The sequence below is a fragment of the Camelina sativa genome, chromosome 7, assembly GCF_000633955.1.
Source record: "Camelina sativa cultivar DH55 chromosome 7, Cs, whole genome shotgun sequence".
NCBI classification, from domain to species: domain Eukaryota; kingdom Viridiplantae; phylum Streptophyta; class Magnoliopsida; order Brassicales; family Brassicaceae; genus Camelina; species Camelina sativa.
Window position 1 is genome coordinate 18,452,812 of NC_025691.1, and position 17,006 is coordinate 18,469,817.

General features: G+C 33.5%; 1 long non-coding RNA gene across 2 annotated transcripts; it reads left to right on the forward strand.

Annotated features, from left to right (window-relative positions):
- LOC104701469 lies at positions 5,131-7,869 on the forward strand. 2 transcript variants are annotated; one of them, XR_753829.2, is made up of 6 exons: positions 5,131-5,585; positions 5,873-6,010; positions 6,097-6,231; positions 6,632-6,702; positions 7,013-7,372; positions 7,453-7,869. It is a non-coding gene; the product is annotated as an uncharacterized LOC104701469 (long non-coding RNA). The 2 variants fall into 2 exon arrangements; XR_002032798.1 differs by having other exon boundaries at positions 6,632-7,372.

The window sequence follows — 17,006 nt, forward strand, 5'->3', positions numbered from 1 at the left end:
AGTGAAAAAAAAAAACCAAAAAGATATAAGTTATCCTTGGGGTTTTAAAAATTATTGAGATTTAAGTTCATATAATTTTATAAGAAAACTAATTTAGTTTGTCACTTCAAAAGTAATATTTTATTTTATTTTGAAATATGATGTGTAAGTGTTGAGTTTATATCAACAAACAACCAAATCTTGTGAATTTTGATTCGACCACTTGGTATTCCTTTTATTTTAGGTTATAAAAAATTAAAATATTTATTTATAATTAAAGGCATGTAACTCCATTTAACTCAAATGTAACTCCTATCCAATAATTTTACATTAATCCATTCCTCCTACTAACTTATTTATCTTTCAATAGAAAATGTTTTTGGTTAAATTTTAATATTTTTTAATTATTTTGGTTGGCTAAACTTATATTCATATTTTGGTTGGCTAAATTAATATATTTCTCATGTAAAATTATTGTTTATAATATATTTCTCATTTCAAAGTTTAAAGCAATATATCATATATATAAAAGTAAGGTTTTGGTCTCTCCTTATTGGTTGATTTACATTTAATGTTTTCTAATTTTTTATTTTTTATTTGCTTTCTAATTGGTTTAAACAATATTTAAGACTCAATAAACACAATACATTTAACTCACACATTAAAATAAAATTATAAATGAAAATAAAATAAATTATGCATTAATCATATTCCACCGCTCAATTTTATTCAAACACAATAAATTACTATTGTAACTCCATAATTCTAAATGTAACTTCATCATTTCTTATCATATAAATAAGCATTCTCTCATATTAGCATTCTTTTACTATCTCATTTTCACATTCTCTCATTCTCTTCTACAATACCTCAAATCATTTTTTTTCTTCTTATTTTTGTTGTATGGGTTGTAAAAAACAAAAAAATTTCATTGTAAATTTTGAATGGTAAATTTTAATTTTAGAGACTACATGATATATATTTTACATTGTTCTTATTTTAAAAGATTCATCTCCATTATCTAATTTGGATTATTATCTTATAAGTAATCATTCTCTGCTCCTCTCCCACCAATATCAAATGTTGTTATATCTCATATGTGTTGTAACAGTATGATTCTATATTTTAATTAGAAAGTATTATATATATATATATATATATATATATATATTACATTGTTCTATTTTTTAAAGATTCATCTCCATTATCTAATTTGGATTACCATCTTATAGTAATCATTCTCTCCTCCTCTCCCACTAATATCAAATGTTGTTATATCTCATATGTGTTGTAACTTGTAAGAGTTTGATTCTATATTTTAATTTAGAAAGTATTATATATATTTAACATTGTTTTCAATTTTTATTTTATATATATAAAAATAAAATATTTATTTTATATTTTCTTGCCTTTCTAATCTATTCATATTTATTTTTCAAATTTGCATAGTTAAATTTAAATTCATATATGTTGGTTTTAACAAAAAAATCAACTTGATTTGAGAATTAGATGTTCCTATTCATTTTTAAACGATCAATGTGTAACATAATATATATAAGCATTTTGTCTTGCAATCACAAGTTCCATTTCCATTGATTAACTCCATGGTTAAACTATAATATATCTTGTCCTATTTGTAGGAACAACAACATACTTATTTAATATATTTAAAAGAGCAGATGATTAATCGAAATAAACATTTCTCCAAATTTTATAATTCAATCAATGTGAGTATACTTATTACTTTGAAAAACCTTTATATTGAAGTTCATAAAATCATATAAGAAAACTAAAATACTATGTTACTTCAAATTTGGAAGGAAACACTTGATATTCCTTTAAAAAAAATTCAAGACACATATAAAAATTTATTAATATTTAACTCACTTTAAAGGCATAAAAGGNTATATGTTGGTTTTAACAAAAAAATCAACTTGATTTGAGAATTAGATGTTCCTATTCATTTTTAAACGATCAATGTGTAACATAATATATATAAGCATTTTGTCTTGCAATCACAAGTTCCATTTCCATTGATTAACTCCATGGTTAAACTATAATATATCTTGTCCTATTTGTAGGAACAACAACATACTTATTTAATATATTTAAAAGAGCAGATGATTAATCGAAATAAACATTTCTCCAAATTTTATAATTCAATCAATGTGAGTATACTTATTACTTTGAAAAACCTTTATATTGAAGTTCATAAAATCATATAAGAAAACTAAAATACTATGTTACTTCAAATTTGGAAGGAAACACTTGATATTCCTTTAAAAAAAATTCAAGACACATATAAAAATTTATTAATATTTAACTCACTTTAAAGGCATAAAAGGTCATTTAACTCAAAAATAACTTCTATCCAATAATTCCATACATTCCTCCCACAAATAAAAATATATATACATATATATATATGTTCAAGATTATATTTAAATATTACAGAATTTTTTAGGTAGCCAAACTTATAGTCACATATAGACAATATATACATAAGAATTTATATTACTTATTAACACCATAATTCGACCCATTATTTGCTTAACTCAAAATTGGTTTCAAAGCCAACTAAAGAAAATCAGAAACGATCTTATTGATATTAGACCAAAACATGGGCATACAAACATAATCACTTACATGGAAGATAATTATTTTTAAAAAATAACTTATTATTGAAACATCAACGTATGAAGGGTTTACATAAGCAGTTAATAAATGTATTGGGAACAATATCAGTCAATGATAAGATTGGATCCTCAAAAGCAAAAAACAACATCCTTATAATTCATAAAAAATAAACGCCACAATTGTACAAATCTAAACGAAATGGTATAAACGTATAGTGTATAAATACAAGTGACTGCGAAGCCCGTATATACCTAATTAAAACGAAATAATATAAAAGAGAAAACGAAAAGACCAAAAAAAACAAGAAAGTGTCAACTATACTACAAGCCACGCGTTGCGTGGGAAAGCACCTAGTAGATAAACAACAGATGAGTTTTCTTTTCGAATTGGGAGAGTGTAAAATATTAAAGAGTTTAGACTGATATTGACTTTTTGGCTCTATCGGCCAATCGACCTATTTTATAGATATCAAAATCAAGAAGGTATGTTCAATGACTATTGTAACTAGGTCTGCCAATCTAAACCGAACCGATTTGTCCGAACCGACTCGAACTGAATTTGGACAAATCGGTTCGATTATTGATCTGGTTGTTATCCGATCGGAAAGGGAAATAATAATTTTCGGTTTTATATTCGGTTCGGTTCGGAGAGGGTAAACGGACGGGTAACCGAAAATTAACCCTACCTATATAAACTTATAAACCGGTTTGATTAGTTCTAACCTAATCCAAAAACCTAAAGAACTTTTGCTCTCGACGGCTGCGACTGCGAGTGCGCGAGAGAGATTTCTTCGATTTCCTCTTTGATTCTTGCGTTTAAACTTAGATCATCTTTGTTCTTAATCTGCAAGGTAAGTTATTCTCTGTGAATCTTCACCAAGTTCTTCTCTATTAAGCTTCTCCAAGTTCTTTGACATTTTGTTGTTAATTACTTGGCTATAGTGTGTTTAGGAATCATAATTTGGGTCTTTAAAATTGCGAGACTAGTGTTTTAAAGCATCCCTTATGAGATATAATTTGCTGTCCGTAGTCATAGTTCATACTTCATAGTATTATTAGTGTGATGTTCTTAGTCGAGATAAACACTAGTCTTCTTCGTTTGTGTAGTTCTTCTCTGTGGTTACAATTTGTAACTACTAAGTAGGGTTCTTCCACACAGTTTCCTGATTTAAATACTAGTATAATGCGTACATCTGCCGAGGATTCGAAGACCCGTTGTAAAACACTATTTGTTTATCAAAAAGTCAAAGGCCTTTTTGTACATATAAATTAATGTTTTCACTACTAAAACCAAAATAGTTGGTGTTAATTAACATGACTGAAACAAAGTTGAACCTTTTTTTTTTCCTTCACTACTTAATTATTATTAGAGTCGTCGTCATTGTGTTACTATTTGGATTTAAATTCATATAAAGTACACTGTTGAAAAAAAAAAGCAAATCGCAGCCTTCTTTTCCTCGTCGTTTAACATACAAAGTGATTCAAGAGGCTGACGACACATAGTGTGACTTCAATTGGCTCAGACAAGGAAATTAATCTTAAGTTCTGCTAATATCAAATTAAAATATGCGCAAAGATGAACAAGTATACTCACATATCTCAAAACAAGATAAAGAGTACAAGAATCTCGTCAAAGACTATCTTCACTAAGTTGTTCTTCTTGCTCTTTAAACATGCGTAACTTGCTACATCTTTTTAACCGAACTATCAACCACTTTTAACTTAAAGAATCCAAAAGACGCAACATAATGAACCCATACTAGTTTGATACGCAAATTAAAGTCATTAAACTTGTATTCAATGGAGTTTATTATGTGTATAAACAATTAGGCAATTTCTGATGAAAACGATTAGATGGCAATTTATAATTTTATATCTATATTTTAAATTGGTCCAGATGCTATTAGTAACCCTGGTAAGTGGTAAGCCCAAAAACGAGCCCAAATATCAGGTATGATGAAGTAAACTCATTGTACGTTCAGAAGCCCGAAGCAAAGGAGCAAACAAAGTCACGAGCCAAAACCTGGAGGAGCGAGTTATAAACTGGAAAAAAGCTGAGAGACCTCGGGATTATAGGATCACGCGCAAACACACCGCACGCGCACTATTGCATCATTGTAATTTGTAGCTAACATTTGGATCTAACTGTGCTATTGTTGTTTAGGCACTGTCATATTTAATGGAACCAAATTATTGTGCTTCGGGAAAGAAAAATCAAAGTAACACTACACGAAAACATCACCAATTCTGACTAAATTTCCGACCAATATAATGGTCAGTTTATAATTTAGTTGGTAATCGGTCGGAAATTACCGACCAATTTATACTGTTAAAAATCGGTCGAAAAAACCGACAAAATTTCCAACGAATATATCCATCGATAAATACTGACTGTTTTACAACCAATTTCCGACGGATTTTAATACTCAGTTATTAATCAGTCAGTTTTATGCGACCGATTTAAAAGCATCGTTATACGGCGACCGATTAACGACCACTTAATTTTTTCCTCTTTAAACAAAAACAAACACTTCTAATCGTCATAATTATACTCTTCCTCCTTAGAACAAAACTTAATTTTTCTCATCTTTCTCTTGTTTTTCTTCGCCACACCTAATTTCGATCTCTTCCTCCTTAGTTTCTTCTTCCTCTACAAAATCTTTCATGAGAACTATCTGTCGCCTCCTCTTCCTCAGTCTCTTCCTCTACCTCATGTTCCCAGACCCTAAACCCATCTCACCCAAACCTAATGTTACCTCCTGAATCCTGATACCCTAATGTTGGAGTAGAATCCTCTGATTGAACCCATCTCTCCTCACCCGCCAGCGTCTTGGGAAGTAATCGGTGGGAAATTAGAAACGTGAAGGAGGGAATCGAGATCTACGGCCGCCGAAATCAAGATCTACGACGTTTCGAGGTTTCGAAACCGCCGCATCCGTACAGTACGCCGTCACCTCCAGATTAATTTCGGTTTTGCTCTTCCCTTCTACTTCTCTTTTCTCTACTTATTAGAAACACGAGACTAATATTAGCTCTTTGTTTTATAAATTTCTGGAATTACAAAGCTTAAATTACTTTGTTTGGTACTTCTGTTTTCTGCAATTGTAAATTACACAAAACTTCTCACTGATTAGAATGTAAGTTATTGGGTATGTCTAAATTGTTTCAGTCAAGAGTAGATTTATGTGAACTTCTTTGTTTTGGTGTTTTAAATTGCTAATTCAATTTGTAAATCTGTAACTTTTCCTCTTGTTCAGACTAAAACCAGAGTAAGAGAGGACAAGGTCGAGAAATTCGCAGTATAGAGGAGTCACCTTCTATAGAAGAACTGGTCGATGTTGCAGTACTGCTCATGTTGCAGTAGGTGGTTTCGATACTGCTCATGTTGGTGCTAGGTAATTTTTGGATTGTGTTTGTTCATCTCATCAGATTTGTTTCGAGTTTGTTTTTTTTTTTTTTGATAAATGTTTTGTACTTGCAGAGCTTATGATCGAGCTGCTATCAAATTTAGAGGTGTTGATGCAGATTTGTTTTGGACCTTTTGGTTCTCTGTTACCAGAGATGAATAGATGATCAGTTCTTCAAGTCAAGCCGTCGAGGAAAGTTGCGGAAAGAGGTAACGACGAAGCTTTACGTTTCGTCTTGTTGTTGTATTGTGTTGTTTGTTCATAGCTAAACCAATACTTTACAACTAAACCAGGAGATTTAAGTCCAGAATCGAAACTTGTTTAACGTACGTGCATGAGTTGTTTGTGGTGTCATGCATGGTTACGTACGATGACGTTGGTTAATCGTGTATTGTGGCTGGTTTAGGAATTGGTATTAAACTGGGAGCATGTGAACCTACGTGGACTAGATTGTGGTATTATGAATTATTAGATTGTTGGTTTGATTAATTATTAAACTACATCTAACTAATTTATTTGAGCCAGCACAATTAAATCGGGTGTGATAATGAAATTAAATCATGGACATATTGGAATATAATCATTGATCGGTTAATCTCAACGCTGCAGATTGAGGATTGTTATCGAAACGGTTTCGGTTGATGCTAGTTCTAAATTAAGGATTCAATCCCGTGACTAAGGTGAGAGTGTTATTTGCGGATAATAGTAACCTTTTTCTTATGTACTCTTCGATAGTTGTTGAGTATAGATTCAAGAATTGTTTGTTAACTGAATGTGTTTGCCTGGATTTGTGTGTATAGTAAGTAGGTTGTTAGTAACATGATATATGTGAAGCATATTAGTTACATGATTTAATGTTATGAGTTAACGTATATATTATATTATAAATATAATTATGAACATACATGAGAATGAGAATGAGAATGATAATGAGAAAAGAAAAGATATTTGAGGATGTTGGACTGTAATGGACCGACGGGTTCATTGCAGGTCATAACCGCTGACGAGCAGTACGAGAAGAATCAAGCTATGGACCGTGGTCTTTCAAGAATGGGGTTTGTGAGCCAGAAAAAGTGATAATGGCCAAACCTATAAGGAATGTAAAACTTCTCAAGTAATATAAAGAAAAAGAAATGTTTTAATGTTGTAATTGCAACAAAAGTGCATAAAATAATATAGAAGTTATTGATGAAAAATAAGATGTTTGTTTGACTGATAGACATTCTGAATCTATGCTAAGTAATGGTTGTTGATTATATTTGTAACGTGATTATTGTATGTCCAGTGGGCAGAGTTTGATCTCCTCACTGAGTAAACTTGTTTACTCACCCCTTCTTCCCTTTTTCCCAGGTTAGTAAGTTCAATAGTTGCAGTTTGAAATTTGTTCGTTGGTGAATTTTTATAGAAAAAAACGTTCTTGACCAGATCAGATGGATTACATGTTGTTCCTTCTTTTGCGACGGTACATGTGTTACAACAATCTCCAATTTCTGGTGGATTTCTAATGGCAAAAAACGGAGTTTACATTGGCTAGTCTGGAACCATCAAAACATTTATTCAACTAAGAGATTGGTGGAAAAAGGAGCAATGTGGACGTTAGGCTCAGGTTATACTATGACAGTATGACACGATCCATGTATACCTGATTACAACCCATGGCCAGCAAATGACATCCAAATTTAATGGTTAATCATTTAATTAACCCAACAACTAAGAAGTGGCACTTGTCCAGCCTTCACAAATTTATGGACCCAGAGGTTGGTATTATTAGGGGCATGTCCATAAGTAAAGCATATAAGCCAAATAGATTGGCCAGACATTATACGAACTCCAAAAGATACAATATTTAATCGAGTTATACGCTTGCTCAAGATTTGGTCGCCGAACCAAGGTGCAGTCTAAGCTGTACAAATCTAAAAGCTCAGCCTTGGAAAATTCGAGCCCCACCAAAAATAAACATTTTATTTGGCAACTTGCCTTGAATGCCCTTCATGTGACTGCATCTCTAGCGTACCAAGGAGTTCAGTGTGATACCTTGTGTAAGAGATGCAATATTGCGGTCGAGACAATTAACCACACACTCTTTGTTTGCCCACGTTTGAGACAAATTTAGGAATCTATATATATATATATTTTTAAGTATATTTTAGGTTGTACCCTTTTATTTATACTTATTTATAAAATTAATCCTTAAAATTTTTTCAAAAGTAGCATTACTTCAGATTTTGTTTTCTAAATATTTTGCTTTCCATTCCAACTAAAAATAATTACAGCAAAATTAATATATTTTAATATTTTTGGAGTACATTTTTGTGTCATCTTCTCTTATCTTTATATCCAAACAAGTTTCAACTAAATTCTCTACAAGCCTTACAACCAAACACAATCATTTCTTTATTTAATAATATTAATTTCCTAAAAATTATCTACCTAATTTGAATCAATATGTTAGATTAAAATATAATTTTTCTTGCACTTTTATTTAATCTTATATTTAATTATTTTAATTACTATTTAATATATAAAATAAAATTTTAGATTTTTCTCAGCATATGATGTGATTTGAATTTTAAAAAACGGATATATATTTTAAAATTTGTTTTATGATATTTATAACCAAACAAGTATATCCACATATATAGCTCGAAATACATTTTTGGAGTACAATAGGGTGCCATCACTTTTTGGCTTTTTGCCAACTTCAGGTCAGATTTTTAACTAAAGTTATAACCGATTCAATTATCCGGATCCTCCATAAGATTACCGAATATTTTGGGCCGGTTTTTAATTCATAGCGTACTTATTTACATCCAATTAATGTCCATTGTATCTTAGGAAAAAACTAATTTACATGCCGAATTTTTAGGGCTAAGTTTGATAAAAAGAATTGATAACACAAATTCTGTAATCACATCCCTATAATATAGCAACTAATTCAAGATGAATACATCTTAGGAAATATCTAATTTGCGTTTAATAAACGATTACATATTTAAGTTCTTTTTAGCTTTAATTGTATACTATTAATCAAATAATATCAATTTAGAATCAAAATAAGAATATGTCATATCATTCATTCCTAAATCATAACTAACCAAATCATAAATGTATATTCTCAACTTGCGAATCAAGAGTTTCTACAGAACCTATCTACAACCGTTAACAGTATATATATAGATGCAATTCACCATCGACTACAAGCACCACTAAACCATTACAGTATCATATCAACAAATTAATAAACCCATGGTATACCACGGGGTAAAACATAGTTGTCTATAGTTATGCTAGCACAAGGGAGTTTCCATATGATATGGTGTATTCAAATTTGGATTTTATCTTTTTGGAGATCTCAGTTGGAAGAATATGATAAACTCACGATTTACCCTGAATTTTATGGTTTATATGGAAATATAGTAATGAAAAAGTGTTAAAGAATTCAATCAAAGCCAATAGATATTATTAACCAAGCTCTTAGTGAACAAATCTTATGGGAGGACGCCTAATCCCAGCCAGATGATATATTTGGGTCTATAGAATCCCTATATCCCATTGTTGACTCTCTCCGGTGTCAAATCGATGGATCTTGGAAAGCAACATATAAAAATTCAGGTCTGGGATAGTGTCGTTTTATAGGTGAGGTTCAAGTACTACTTTTTGGGGACAAGATGTCAGAGAAGAAGCCCTTCCCCTCTCCATTCGGAGTTGGAAGAATTGCTATGGGCCATCGAGAATATCCTCATTAGAGGTATTGACTGTCAGAGTTTTGAATCAGACTGTGCAGAACTAATGGCAATAGTGCAAACCCTTGACAATTGACCGGCGTTCCCAAACCCTTTTGACGATTTCTGGCGGCTCTGCAGTGCCTTTCCCTTTTTTTCTTTATCAAAGATTCCTTGTTCGTGTAAGAGCCCGACTGGTTCAACCGCAGCGTTTGTGGTTGCGTTTGCGGGAGATTGCAGAAGCGGGTGGTTGCTGTTTTAAGCGTTATTAAGCGTTTTGAATGACTGATTTAGCGTTTTAAAGTGGGTGCGTTTGCGGGAGTTTACGAATGGTTGACCAACGGGTGTAATAGCGGTTAAAACATAATAAATGTAATATATAATTATATAAATGTTTAAAATACCAAAATTTATATTAAACTTGATTTATAATTAAAATTCATTAAAAAGTACTAAAATAATTATTTAAAAAACAAATAAATTTCATATTGAAATACTTATTACTTTATACATTTGGCTTTTTACCAAAAATTTAATCAAGTAATTTGAAAAATGACCAAACATATGTTTTAGATCGTAGATCTTCTTTTTAAATCTCACACACTCAGTAAGTTCTGTGGGGCAGTAGTTGCATCGGTAGTAATGATCAAACGAGAGTTGAGAAGACTCGTGATTTGTTTTTATATTTTTCAAAAAGTAATCTTATTTTTTAAATTTTTATGAGGAAATGTTATACTTATTTAGATTTTTTATTAACATATGTGCGATGTGCCATTAAATTTACATAAAATTTTCTGGGTTATTGTTAATTGAAATCTTATTTTCTTCAAATTGCTTATTTTTTAATACTCTCAATCGTATTCGTACTTCATTTTCTCCAATCCTTAATGAATAAAATAGTTAAGATAAAAGATATATAAAAAAATATTTCATTATCATTGATTTGTTTTAAGTTTTAAGGGAAAAAAAATCCAACCGCAATCGCCCGCAACTACAAACGTTTGCAGGAAGCAGCTTTTGGAATTCAGTGGTTTGGAGCGATTAAAAGCGATTTGGAGCGATTAAAAGCGATTTATATAATTGATACCAATCGCTAGCAACCGTTACCACCCGCAAATGCTGCGTTTGCGGGTGGTAACCAGAGAACCAGTCAGGCTCTAACTCAAGAGCATATTGTCTTACATGTTCTTCTGAAACGCTTATTTCTGATATTATTTTTGCAAACAACTATCATCCGGTCTGAGGTACCAATTTTGAAATTTTATTTTAATAAATATGTGGTTGAAAAAGAAAACATAATCACATATTGTGGGAATGATTTTGTTTTAAAGGTACCAATTTTTTTTTTTTTAAAACAACATTAATTAAATGATGTGTTAATAACGGGCCAGCCTATGATGCACAATGATTTCTATAGAGATATACTTTAGTTAGCCATCTGGGCTTACTAAGAAGGCCCTGTACGCACTATCGACTAATATGGAGATATATGTTCTATTTGCCTTTCCGTTTGTCCAAAAAAAAAAAAGTTCTATTTGCTTTTCCGATGGTCTCAACTTTCGATGAACTATCAAAATTTTATTTTGTCACAAAACATCTGTAAAAACAAAAAGAAAAAAACGAAATGTATATTATCAAATTTTACAGAAAACTGTAATTTAACTAATTTTGCTATATAAATGCAAAAAACTAAACTTAAAATGTAGGATCTTATCGAAATGTTTTTTCATTTTTTTTTGAACTTTTTGCTCTCTCAAGTCTCAAACTGTTAAATACTTTTGTCTTATTCTGAACATCTTCAAGTCACCAAAAATTAAAAATAACGACACTTATCCTTTGACTCATTTTTTTATTTCTTTTACAGTGGTAAGGTGTAGACTATAGAGCGCAGCAATTACACAAGTGTAAACAACAAAATTTGAAAGTATCTACTATTCTATATATACTAAACCACAATGGTGGAGTTCTTAGCATTTTCCCCTCCGATGGAAATCTTGTTTAGCAATTTCTTTATTTCCTCAACGATGGAATCGGCCAATTTGCTCTCATCTCTGCCACCCAAAAGGAAGAAAAATTGCAAAAATAGTTTCAACAACTGAAATCGGTAATTGACAACAAAGAATCATTCACATTAGAAAATAGTAGAGAATATTCCACACACTAATAGTCTAATATATATATATATATAAGTGTGTTTATATATATATATATATACTAATAGTCTAATATATAAAAGAAAAAGTATATGGATATTTTACAAATTGTCAATAAGATTTTCTAAAAATCTTAGAATGAACACAGAAATCGGTAAATAAATTTTTACCTTAGTTTATTTGACTCGAAGCCATGGTTATTGAACACAGATAGTAAAGCTTTATTCCACTTATCGACTCTCTCAGGTTCACTCCGATACTCCCACTCCAGATCCCTGAAATTTTCGCCGAAAGCTCCCTTAAATCTTTTACACTTTGTGGCGTCTAACCTGAAGAATATGGGTATCACCACGAGCTTGCCCTTTTCCATCTGCTCGTTCATCTTCACAAGCTCATCCAAGCACCAACGCGATTGGGTGTACCTCTCGGAGAAGATCGCCACGGCGATTCTACATTCCTCGATTGTCTGGAAAAGGTTATTCAGATTCGTACCCCTATCCTCAACCTCGTCAATAAACACGTTGATCTTCTCTAATCTCATGTCCTTCACGAGAAAACTAACGAAGTTATTTCGAAGCTCATCTCCCCTGAAATTGATGAACACTTTGTACTGCGGCGGCGGAGTGGATCCACCGGGACAGGTGGAGGGGACCGACCTTAGCTTTTCTCTTGTTCGTTGACTACGATTAGAAAACACTTTGTTTTCTTTCTCTCTGCATGAGTTCTCCTGCTTTAATATAATAATAATTAACACGACCGGAAAGTCGAAAAATGAAAAGCAATCAATATAAAATCAAGAAAGGCCAAAAGCGTACGGAAGGGTCTATTAAAGGCTTTATAAAAAAAAAAAGCTGAGGTCGATACTTACAACAGCAACACGAGAAGCATTCTCATTATCTGAGATAATTGATTTTGCAACATGTCTAACTTTCAGTTTTATCCCCTCAATTAGACGCCCATCATTTAGGCGTAACTGCAGTGTCATTAGAAAAGAAAACACTGTGTCAAAATAACCAGATCCGATTTATCACATAAGTAGTAAAGAAGATCAAAATCATTGTGTTGGTTTAAATCCCTTTAATAACAACAATATCAATACCATCTCAGTAGTAAACTTTTTGGCAGTGGCTCCTGGACTAGCTACTACAGATTTAATTAAAAACATGTCTTCACACTGCATATGGGCAGGAGCTTCCGTTTGCGCTTTCAGGGTCACTAGATTCGAGTCAAACAAAGAAAACAAGTAAGTTCATCATCTAGCAATTTTCTGGGGATTTGAAAACAGAAATATCTATTACAAGAAGACAAAAGTTCAGGGACAGACCTAACACTGCAGCGAAGGATCTTGGAGGAACAAGACCAGTATCAGGCTTGATAAAATACTTCTGTGGAGCTGTGGCTATGACCTAAACATTGACTCTTGAAAATCTTAGATACACAAAATCTCCACTACGAAGAGAAAGCTTAAAAGACAACTGTAATGGTACTCATTTACTTTGAAAGTCACAAAATTGTTAGTCAAATAGAGAGGGCACGAGCTATCTTTCTTCGGTTCAACTACATCAAAATCAAAAATCAACCAGTCGAATAAATGGGGCGGATCTACGTTTTTACCAGGTGGGGCACGTGCCCCATACAACTTTATAAAAAGTAGTTAAGTAATATGCCAACATAATTAGTTTCTTGGCTCATTTGGTAAGAGTGCCCCATACTAAGAGGAAGGAGACAGGTTTGAACCCAAAAACTGGCAGTTTAAACTCAGCTTTTTTTACTTTTTATGTTTTTTATTTCTAAAAAAAAAAATTCTAGATAAATATAATTTTGTGCCCCATATTACATTTCTGGATCCGCCACTCATACAGTATACTAAATGGAAATATAATCGAAGATTTATAAAGCTTACGATGGAACTAAAGGTCGACAGGATCGATTGTCAGAGCTTCCTTTCTCATTCTGATGACCCGAGTTTTTTTCTAATTGATAAAAATATTAATGAGTCAGGGAGAGAGGGAAAAAGGGGTATATATAGTGATTGGACGTAATATAAACGCAATCAGAATGATGACGTCATGATGACGTGTGACGTCATGAGGGATCTCCAACGTAATATAAACGTAATATAAAATTTTTGAGTGATGACGTCATGAGGGATCTCCAACGTCAAATTCTTTTTTTCTTTACAACAAAAGAATCAGAATCAGCTCAAATAAGCCAATTAGAGAGGACATTGTCTACAAACAAAACATGTTGCGAAGACAGTTGCGCTTGACATGCTAAACAATCCGTACTTATATTCACATTACGGGGAACTAGAGATAGGGAAAAAGAAGAAAACTCCGCTTGATTTATCTTGATGTCGTCGAGGTAGGGTGTGAAAGTCGGCCAGTCGTGAGGAGAAGACACCATCTTCACCAAGTCAAAACAGTCCGTATAGAAAGCCACGTTCCGGTAGTCGTGTCCGATCATTCACCGTATAGCCCAAATGAAAGCTTCTACTTCAGCATGTAGGGGGATAAACTTCGTCAGAAATTGGTTGCTCCCATATTTAACCCTGAATCTTGAGAGGAAGAACAAACCCAACCTGCACCTGCAAAAACGTCAGTCGTTTCCCAAGAGCCATCAACGAAACACCGATAACCTGTAAAAAGGATGGGTGCAAAAACGTCAGTCGCTTTCCAAGAGCCATCAACAAAACACCGATAACCTGTAAAAAGGATGGGTATGGGGGCATGTGGGCCCCCTTTGTCTAGAATTAGAGACAATGGGGGGTTGGGATGATCCTCATCCTCAACCGCCACCTGTGCCTACAACCAGGCATTTGCCTCTCCCTCCGCCAACCGAACTACGTCCAGTGGATTATCCATCACATCCTCAAATACGCGAGCATTTCGCGCTTCCAAATATACCACATAAGCCACGGGAAAGCAGTTATTTGAGAACTCGAATTAGTAGAACCTAAGAAATGATCCACATTAGCGTACACAGACTCCGTCGGAAAAGAGTCAGGACCTACGGGTACCTGAGCTAAATCCCAAACCTGTCGAGCCGGTGGGCACCGGAAAATAGCATGATTTATTGTTTCCTCCTCTGCCCCACACCGTACACACACGGAATCACACGCAATGCCGCGTCGCCGCAGATTTACCAAAACCGAAATACACCCTGTCAAGACCTGCCACATAAAATGTTTAATTTTCGGTGGACAGTGAACACCCCAGACGCTGGCCAATAGAGGAGTGATCTCTGGACCCGACCGAGAGACTGTACTAAGCCATGATCGAGCAAGCCGTTCCGTGTCATACCCAGACTTAACTGTATATTTTCCAGATTTTGTAAAATGCCAATCGAGGGAATCTTTTGGCCGACAACTTCCTAAAGGTATAGCCCCTATCAGATCAACATCTTCCGGAGCAAAATGCTCCTTGAGCATATCCGTATGCCAAGTATTCGTGTGACAATCAATTAAATGAGAAATTTGAAGAGAAGAATCCTTAAGAGGACCCTTACTGAACGCTGGTCTTGGGGATTGAGCCGGTACCCAGGGATCCTCCCATATCGAAATGGACTCCCCCGAACCAACCCGTATAATAAGCCCTTTATTAACCAAATATCTGGCGAAAGTAATACTCCTCCACCCATAAGATGGAGAATAAGACCATATCGGTTTCATAGGATTGGAATTTCGATAGTACCTGCCCTTGAAAACCCGAGCAAACAGTGTGTCCGGAGCCTCAATCAGCCGCCACAATTGCTTTGCCAACAATGCCGAATTAAAATCACCAACATGCCTAAAACCCAAACCCCCCAACTGCTTACTACAGCAGAGCTTATCCCAAGCTAACTAGTGCATCCCCCCAGACTGTCATGTAGTACTCCACCAAAAATTTGCCACTGCACTCGTAAGTTTTGACGTTATTGTTTTCGGTAACCGGAAGCACGACATTACAAAAGTCGGAACCGCCGTGGGTACTGACTTGATCATCACCTCTTTTCCCCCTTTGGAGAGAAGCTTCGCCGACCAACCCATCGTTTGACCCTGAAGTCTATCCCGAACAAAAGAGAAAACCTTTGTCTTGGACCCTTCCAAACTCTCCGGTAACCCTAGATATGATCCCATGCCGCCCAGATTTGATATCCCCAACACCCACTGCATCTCCATCCGCACAGTCCCATCCACCTTATGACCAAATTGGATTGAAGATTTGACAAAATTTATTTGCTGACCCGAAACAGCCTCATACTGTTTTAAGATATCCAAAATAACACCACATTGAGCGTTATCTACTTTGCAGAAAAATAGGCTATCATCCGCAAACAATAAATGCGTAATTGGCGGACACTTATTTGCTACTTTGATCCCTGTAATCTGTTTATCCTGTTCGGCCTTCCGAATATTAGCAACTAACACCTCCGTACACAAAATAAACAAATAAGAGCACTCCCATTGCATATACTAGTGATGTCTTTGATTCTTTTTTTAATATAAATGTAAGAGGGAGAGAAGTGATGTCTTTGATTCTTTTTTTAATATAAATGTAAGAGGGAGAGAGAAGAAGAAAATGTTTTCTGCAAGCCATGTAAAGACACCATTTTAGCACATTTCTATTGGTTTTCAATTATATTATAATTTTTAATCTAACTTTTGAGTCTGACTTATATCCTCCCATATTGGTATCACAAAACATTATCCCAAAATGTCAAATTCTTTTGTAATCTTTTATTTTTTTAGTTTAATAAATGGAGGACTAGTTCTCCCGACTTCTACCAAAAAAAGAAAATAAAAATTTATCCCTCAAAAAAAAAAAATTGACCAAAAAAGAAAGAAATCTAAACATTTGGTAGCGTTAAGCATTATTAGTGTCAGACTCATAAGGACGAAAATAACCCTACAATTAGTTTTACGTAGCTAAATAAAAGCGTGACTAGACTCACACCCCCACATACGTCTGGGTAATTATTTTTTATTTTTATTTTGAACAAAACGTCGGGTTCTATTTTTTTTGAACAAAACGTCGGGTTATATAATATATATATATATATATATTTTTTTTTTTGAACAAAACGTCTAAGTTATATATATAGATATTTTTTTTTAAAACAAAACGTCCG